The following is a 9,699-nucleotide window of genomic DNA, read 5'->3' as shown; positions in this document are numbered from 1 at the left end:
TAGATAGGTCGTTCTTACTTTCTGTTTTGTTTTGGTGTTCAGTCATGGACGGAAAGTAAACTGAATGATTGCCATTTGTTAATATTAAATGTAAATTTTTAACTTTCCCCTTTTTGTATTCTAATTGAATTAATTAATTAGATGTTAAATGTATTCCTTATAGGGAAACAGTTTTGATTTCCCGTCTTTATTTTTCAACGATTATTCGAGAGTATTCGAACAAAGGAAAGAAAACGGGAGTTGTTCTCAAGTTGAATCAGACTGGAAGAGTCAGTTGAGCTCAAGTCGTTACACGGTCACTGTCGGCCGCATCCCTTCCGTTAAAACTGAACTATTTAGTTCGAACTAGTATCCAGAATCAAGATTATAGCAGCCCTATACGAGTACAGGTGATATGAAGAATAAAGACTTGCCCTTTATTTGAATTGAGTTAGATAATATTCTAACAATTTCAGCTTTAGGCATATTGAGCAATGATCATTTTAATATGGAGATTGAATCAGTGGAACTTATGTCTAATTCGTAAATGCTTTTATTGAAAAAATAGGGTTAGGCCAAATCTAGAAATAATAATTACAAACACACACACACACACACACACATACACACACACACACATATATATATATATATATATATATATATATATATATATATATATATATATATATATATATATATATATAATATATATATATATATATATATATATATATATATATATATATATATAATATATATATATATATATATATATATATATATATATAATATATATATATATATATATATATATATATATATATATATATATATATATATATATATATATATACATATATATATTATATATGTGTGTATATATACGGAAGCACTTTCGTATAATTATTCTTCTTGGCAACAACAATGAATGTGATGACCATAGATTTTGAAAGTTCTTAGACATCTCAAACATGTGTAAGGGGAAGTGTTCGTGAAAAATTGTCTTTAGATTTTACAAGTAGCACGTTAGTGATGTTACCCTTCATTGTTAACTATAAATTATCGAAAAGTAGCGTAGCGACTGTTTTTAAAAGTGAATTCAAGCAAGTCTGATACTTCATTGATTTGCTGATGATCTGCCTCTTTTCCTTCTGTGTGTAGTAATTTGTCAGAAATTTCATATGAACTTCGAGATGTGGCTTTCTTTTTCATAAGATTTATCCGAAAAGCGATTTAATAATTTAAACTTTCCTTTAAAACCAGTATTAATTGTTATTTCTTTCCATAAATTCTATGCTAAAATCCAAAGCTCTTTTGACTACCCTTAGTATCATTACATTCTATTATCTGAATATTAGCAACTGCTTAGCTCTTTGTCATGGAGACTGAATCCCCTTATGTATTAAGTTATTTTGCTCCAATTATGATAATCATGATTACGATTATTAACGGATTGGTTGGCTAACATTTCATAAGCAGTGATGCAGCAGAAAAGAGCATTAATTACATTAGTACTTTAGGCACAACCCATTACACGAGTTCTTTGACTGCTACAGGAACTAGAGCCTTAAATTTTTTTTCGTAGCATTATTAATGGTGTCTTTGCTCTGAGTATCTAATAATACATTCAGGGGACAAGCCCTATCGCCCTTGCTTCTATTTTATTGGTGTTAAAATTTCAATGGTTTTCCTTCTTTGTTAATTTATAGATGCCTATATATTGATATTGTTTTGTTTTTTTCAGTTTAATTATCCTTTATACTATAAGGGATTAATAAACTTAAAAATTCCCGCATTATACTGTAAAAATATATCTAAATGTTTTAGATAGATATTCTATATTGTGGGAGCTTCTTTTGCTAGACATTTCTCTAGTTTCATAAGAACATCTATCCATTCAACTTAAAACAAGAAAAACAATGATGATATTAATAATAATAATAATAATAATAATAATAATAATAATAATAATAATAATAATTGGAAGAAGAAGAAGAAGAAGAAGAAGAAGAAGAAGAAGAAGAAGAAGAAGAAGAAGAAAAGTTACGATAGTGCATTTCTATACAAAAGACGAGAATTTTTCAAACTTGTCACTATTTGACATTTTCATCAGCAGAATACAATCAACATTTTCCAACAAAAGATAATTTGTATGCTTGAAATTATAACTAACTATATCATATTTCATTGTTTTTCGTTCCCTGTTTATTGCTAGAGTTATCATATTTTGATACAATAATAGCGGAACATAGATTGGGCTTCATAAAAGAAATCTAGAATGTAGCCCGGCACAACTCCAAATTCAAGTCCTGCATCTCTTCTTTGCGAGCTGAGCAAAGAAGGCCTCTTTTCTATGTCTTCTGGTGACAAGAGGACGCTTCTCAAACATTTCTTGTCCATGCCGAAAGGTAAAGAAGAAGATATCCAAGAAATGTGCTTCTTTTGTCTCGTGCACCTACAGGCCATGATTCGAAAAGAACTAGGGCATGCGTTATGAGCAATTAGTCATTTACGATTTTACATATAACTCACTGAAACAATGAAGGATGACACTATAATTACATATACTAGGCTGTGGGTAATAATACGGGAAAGCCTCCCACATCCGATTTACGGGCTTGAACCTGAAGGATAGAGTGTTAACACTCATATGACACAGACCAGAGAACCGTATTAAACACTGTTAGCAGACTATAAACACATTAAAGTCTAAAGATTTCACTATATCGGACTTGCAAAACTACCACCCTGATATTCAGACGACACCCCTGTGGGTAGCAAATTGAATCCCAATCAAGTGTGCATGGACAAATTACACTAACAAAAACAGAGGCAAAAGACGTTAGAGGAGGTTATAAGGACTACCGGGAGATGATACGCTATATCTAAAATATATAAATAATGGATTGACACGACTGTTCAACTTTACACAAATATAAAAAAGCGCAAATCTAACAATTTGAAAAAGGCGTTAGTAAAACATGGCAAATGCAGCTGGGGACCCGAGGCCCAATGTAAGACTCCCAGAAGCTGACGTAATTGTAATGTATTTGAGAGCTATTTCTCGTGCTTTTGAAAAAAAAAATTCCCATTAAAATGGAAAATCATGAGATGAAATTGATAATGAAAATATAAAAAAAATTATAATACCACTTTCGCAGATGAAGCTCTTGAATGAATTAACAAACTGGCAGAATAATTGTTTTTTTATGGTTTTTATTTTCGTTTTCACCTTGGCATTAGTCACATGCAGATACTATAGACTATCATCCACTTTCAGCCATAACAATATTACCCTCTTTGTAGCCTTAACTACGTCTTTTTTAACTCGACAAAAGACTCTGGGCTTGCCGCATTAATGCGACTATATTTCCAGCAATCCAGTTCTTTTCATTACTAGAAAGAAGAAAAATAACAGTTCGTTTTTTAAAGTTTATACGTGCTGAAGGTGCCGCATTTGCTATTTCGTACTGTTGCATTTTCATCGTATATCCCGAGTATATTATTGTCCATAATATTGGTAATTTAGTAGTCATAACCACTCCATCATATTACCCTTTTTATTTCCTTGACTCTGTTATATCCAAATTACAATACAGTTACATGTTAACAGTTACAAGGTATGTGATAATCCAACTGGTTGTTAATCGATGCATCTCGCTATTCAGGGAGGAAGTTCATACTGTTAAAATGACAGTCGCCATCGTAGAAAACTTGTAAACACTTAGGTTTAACAAAGAATTCAAGCTGTCAAAGTTCCTTCTCTCTTTGCTCTTTTTCTTAGGCAGCTCTTGTCTGAGACGCTACTTCCATCTTTTTAACACATTAATAATTGTCCACTTCATATTACATTAGATAATGATTAGAGATTGGAGGCGCCAATTGAAAATTATAAATTATGAATTTTTAACAATTATCTTTTAAAAGGCCATATTAAAACCATGCTATGCATAGGCGTAAGATGTACGTGGTGTTCAAAGTATTTATTCAAACACTGTAGCCTAATAACACACACACACACACACTAGACAAAGTACCTCAGACAAGTCCTTCCATTCATTTCTCTTTAAGGTGTTTTCATGCCAGTCTATACCGCAATTTTGTTCGCTCGTCATTCCATCGTCTCTCCTTTTCCTTTCCTTGCTACGTTCCCAATCTGTTAGGATCCATTTTGTTATTCCTCTTGTCCATCTGTTATATGTCATTTTAATTATACATCTGCTCATGTTCATTCCTTTCCTTTACATATTGTCAGAATGTCCTCAATTTTAGTTTGCTCTCGTACTCAGGTTGATCGTTTTCTGTCTTTGTGTTATTCACATCATTATTCTTTCCATAAATGTTTGGGGTGTAATTGGCTAATGTTCTAATAATTTAGTATGGCTACGAGTTTCTGAGGCATAAGTTGATACTGATAGGATCATCTCATTATATACTTTTAATTTTTGAGAAAGTGATATTCCACATTTAATAATCTCATTTTATCTACCAAAAGCTCTCCATCCTATACCTATACTTATATATAACGGATTTTGAGCGAAGCGAAAAATCTATTTTTGGGTGAGATAGCCATGTCGTCCTGATGGAAGTTCCTATAGGGTAGCTTCCTAGGGTATATTACAACTACGGCGATATTCCCAGAGAATTTACCTTAAGGTACCAGAATTCTAACTCCTGGAGCGAGTATCCCTCGTGAAAGGGATATCGCGACATATCAGAGGATGTATTCTAGACACGTCACATGGCAATCTACGACCTGAACAGAGATTCGTCTCGTAGGAGGGAGATTGACGAGATACGAATTCGGGAAAGAAAAAGGGGAGCCGCTCCCAAGGCTTCCCTATCCCCCGATTCGTATGCGTGCCTGGCGCCAATCCTGGCGCCATCTGTATTCCTTGTAGCGTACACGAGGTGCTACAGATACTGTATGTAGGGAGGGGTCCTACAGCCCTTTCTTAGAAAGGCAAGGGCGGGTCCATCAGGACGACATGGCTATCTCACCCAAAAATAGATTTTTCGCTTCGCTCAAAATCCGTTTTTTGGGCTCAAGCCATGTCGTCCTGATGGAAGTGTACCAGAGCATTACTGTATCTGTGGATTCTCAGAACGTGCCGTACTCCCCGGAGATATTTATTCCCGGTCGACTAGACCTAGAGACCTAAGATGTTACCGTTATACATCTTTTCAACTAACTATAAACTATGTTAGAGCTTCCTGCCCCCTACAGGGAAGAGTCCTACTAGACTCTGGAAAGTCTCGAAGAGTACATATATCTATGTATGAATACCAGGCAAGCTAATATAGTGGTCTCGCCCTATATTAAGTAAAGCATAGTTTGTAAAGGACCACTGCGTCAATATGAAATATCGACCAGTTTTCCGCACAATACTTGTATTGGCCAAAGGTTTTATATCCGCATAGGAGGAAAACCAATGCAACATAGCTTGCATAAAGGAACAATTCTATTAGAATTATCCCAGATAAGGTACATAGAATGAATGCTCAATTATACCAATAAATTGACACAGGTGAAGGAGACGCAAGGTTCTCAAGAACAAGCTTATTGACAGACAATAAACAGACAGGTTAACCACAATTATACATATATATATAAGAAGAGGATAACCCAAAACTTTAAGCATAAGTATGATAGTAAACAGGGCTTGTTTGTCTGAAAGAAAAACATTAGATGCCACTTTTAAGATACCGAGGTATCAAAGTCATAAAAGCCTGTATTACAAATCAATGACATTAGCGTTAGAAACGCTCGGCACACATGTCTGTACTTATGCTAGGTTCACCTTCGGAAATGGAACAGTCTGGATGGGCAACACAGTGCCCTCACTTAGTTTGTAGTACAGTATGTAACTACACACTCACCCTGGAATTAATCGTCCCAATTAAGACCACTGTTCCTCGCAGAGTTAAACAGTAGGGTTAACACCGCGACCCACTGCTACCACAGATCTCTTTTAGTTCCTCTACTTGCTTCGCATAGTGGCGAAAGAACACTCTGGAAGACTTCCAGCCAGTGTATGAACGGAGATGTTCAAAATCCATGCAATTAAAGAAATTTAAGAATGAGGCAACTTTCCTCGGATCGTGACCTGCGGGTGTATTGTCAGGATCCGCTCTGCGAATAAAATATGTGATTTTTGCTCTGAGTTGATTCAGAGATAAATTTGAGCCTGATGTTTCTCCCCTGAATAGTTGACCACCCTTGAAGTCTGAAGTTCTATGAAGATAGACCTTTAGGCATTCTACTGGACATAGAGATGCATCTTCTTTCAGAGGGCAGATTCTCCAGGGACCCCACCTGTTGGTGGGTAACTCATTCTTGGCGAGAAACGTAGGATCCGGAAACAGGTTCAGTTCTTCCCCATCCAGGAACTGAACACGACCTGCCTCTCTCGAGAGGCTACAATTTCACTAACCCTGGCCCCGGACGCGAGTGCAAATTAGGAAAATAACTTTTTGTGTCAAATCCTTTAACGCACATTCTTCATTGCTCAACAGAGAAGCGAAATGAAGAACTTGTCTAAAGACCATGAAATGGGCTTTGGAGGTGCTGAAGGTCTGAGCCTAGCACAGGCTTTCGGGACTTTATTAAAGATCTCGTTACCTAGGTCGACCTGGAAGGCATATAGAATGGGTCTTGTCAAAGCAGACTTACACGCTGAAATCGTGTTCGCTGCCAACCCTTGACCATGGAGGTGGGGAAAAAAGATAAGCAGAAGTCTGTCAAGATCTCCTGCGGAATCTTCGCCTTGACAAAAGGCCACCCATTTTCTCCAAGATGACTCATATTGCCTTCTAGTAGATTTGCATTTATATTCCTCAATGAAGTCTATACTGGCTTTCGAAATCCCGAAACGCTTTCTCACCGCTAGGGAGAGAAAATCATGAACTGCAGGGTCCGGGTTTTCTGTAATGAAGCGCAGACAGTTGACTTCTGGACTCGCTGGGTCAGAACTGGATCTGGTAGTGGTACAAACTTCAGCTACAGTTCCAATGCCAGGAGGAACCACACGCTGTTCGGCCACTTGTGGGCCACTATTGCCGCTACCCTTTGAAGGATCTCAGTTTGTTGAGGACCCTCAACAGAAGGTTGTGAGGAGGGAACAGATAAATCTTGGACCATCTGTTCCAGTCGAGGGACATCGCGTCCACTGCTTCCGCTAAGGGGTCCTCGTACGGGGCACGTACAGGGGCAACTTCTTGTTGTCTTTCGTCGCAAAGAGGTCTATCTGCAGTTCTGGGACTGATTCAGAATGAAGGAGAATGATCCTGCGTCTAAGGACCATTCCGACTCTATCGGTGTGAACCTGGATAGAGCGTCCGCTGTCACATTGCGGACTCCTTGAAGGTGAACTGCCGACAGGTACCACTTCTTCTTTTCCGCCAATCGGAAGACGGCCAACATCACCTGGTTGAGAGGTGGTGACCTCGATCCTTGTCGATTCAAGTATCTTACAACTACCTCGCTGTCTATTACCACTTTATGTGGAACGAATGACGCGGGGAGACTTTCTTTAAGGTAAGGAGCACTGCCCTAGCTTCTAGAAAGTTTTATGAGAAAGGTCTTGAATAGCCTGGACCAAGTCCCCTGGACTTTTTTCCGATGAGAGTGACCTCCCCATCCCTCCTTTGAGGCGTCTGAGTGAATCGTCACCGACGGGGGAGGTGGCTGAAGAAGAACCTGACTTCTATAGATGTCTGGCTTGGGACCAAGGCCTGAGAAGAGTACTTAGCCGAAGCGGCTGGTCTTCTCAGATCTCTTCACGCGTTTGATGCATAACTTCTCCAAACTCCGATTGCATCCTTTAGCTGTGCTCTTAGCACTGGGTCTGTCACCGAAGCAAACTGGAGAGAGCGCAGTACTCTCTCCTGCTCGTGTCTTGATATCCTTTCGGAATCTTGAAGTCTCTTGACAGAACCCGCTATCTCCTTCCTTTTCTTCGCTGGGGTGGAGAAACGGTGTGACAAAAGGTCCCAGTGGATCTTAGCCACTGGAACTTTTGAGATGGAGAAAGTCGAGACTTTTTCTGTTGATCTTGAAGCCTAGGTACTCTAGGAACTGGATCACTGACTGGAAGCTTGCAAGCATTCTGTCTCGGATGCTGCCCACACCAACCAGTCGTCCAGGTAGGCTACTACCTGAATTCCCTTTAGGCGAAATTGTTTGAGAGCTACGCTCGCAAGCTTCGTAAAAATCCTTGGGGCTATGTTTAGCCCGAATGGCATGGCTCCGAAGGCGTATAGTCTTCGCTGTAGCCTGAACCCTAGGTAGGGGGAGAGTCGATGGCTAATTGGAATGTGCCAGTAGGCATCTGACAAGTCTATAGAGACGGAATATGCCCTCTTGGGCAGTAAGGTCCTTATGTGTTGCAGTGTTAGCATTTTGAATTTGCAATTCACTATGAACTTGTTAAGTGGCGACAAGTCCAGAATGACTCTGAGCTTTTCCGAGTCTTTCTTGGGAACACAAAACAGCCTCCCTTAGAAATTGATGGGATTCACCCTTTTTCTCCAACCGTTCTTGAACGTACTCCTCCATAACGGGGATGGAGTGTTGGAAAAAACCGAAGGTACGGGGGTGGAGTGCTGTACCAGCTCCCGCCCAATCCATTCTTGAGTAGGCTGTGGGCCCAGGGATCGAAGGTCCACCGATCCCGAAATTTCAGAAGTCTCCCTCCTACCGGTATCACCTCACTTGGACTGCCGTCCTGAGGTCTTGCCTTCCTGACCACGACCACCCCTGAATCCCCTTCCCCTTGAGGGGCGTCTAGACGAGCCTCTGGCTGCTCCTCTAGGCTTTGCTCGGAAGGAAGTAGACTGCCCTTCGAACGCTGGGGTGAATGCCGTGGACTGTGTCGACACGGCCTGGGGTACCCACTGAAAGGTGGTCGGGGTTTGTGCCACGATCTGGGGCACTGGGGGCAATGGCAATTGCAGTTGCTGTTGCTGTCTAAGAGGCTTGGCTGGCCGAGACGGTAGCCTAGTCCTCATAGTCTTCCTCTTTGGTTGAGGACCCTCATCCGGGGAAGACTTTCTTTTGATAGCCAGGTCCCACTTCTGGAGAAGGTTTCTATTCTCCAAGGTGGCTTTATCAAAAACTTCTTTGACCAAGTCGGTAGGGAAAAAGGTCTTTTCCCCAAATGTTGGAGGAGATTAGTTTCTTTAGCTCGTGCCTCACTGTAGCCGAGGTAAACACGAACTCCCTACAAGCTCTCCTTGCCTTGACGAAGCCATAAAGGTCCTTCGTCACTGTGGCCAGATGAGGCTTGGCCACTACCATGAACATTTCATGGACCTTGGGGTCACTTGCCATCGTCTCGAGAGTAGTCTGAAGAGACATTGAGGCAGTCAGTCTTTCTTTTGTATCGAGCTCACTTCGCAAAAGAAAGTCAGACAGCTTAGGGGGGTCCTTGCCGAACTGACGTCCGGCAATATCAGCCTCCAACTTTCCACTTAGAACGTAAGATGGACGTCCTTCCAATCTTTGTGGTCCATAGGCAGGGCCAGCGACAAGGGTTTACACTCCTCTAGGGAGGGGCAAGACTTGCCGGCCTCGATTGCTTTTAGTACAGCCAGAAACCCTTTCTGTAAAAAGGGGGAAGGCTCTAGTAGGCGAGGACACAAAGGAAGGGAGCTTCCTATTCAATGCAGCTACCTTTGAGTTAGAGAAGCCCCTCTCTTTCATCGAAGATGAAAGTA

This window comes from Palaemon carinicauda, chromosome 15 (genome assembly GCF_036898095.1).
Source record: "Palaemon carinicauda isolate YSFRI2023 chromosome 15, ASM3689809v2, whole genome shotgun sequence".
Classification (NCBI taxonomy): Eukaryota; Metazoa; Arthropoda; class Malacostraca; order Decapoda; family Palaemonidae; genus Palaemon; species Palaemon carinicauda.
Note: the sequence above shows the minus strand (reverse complement) of the source record.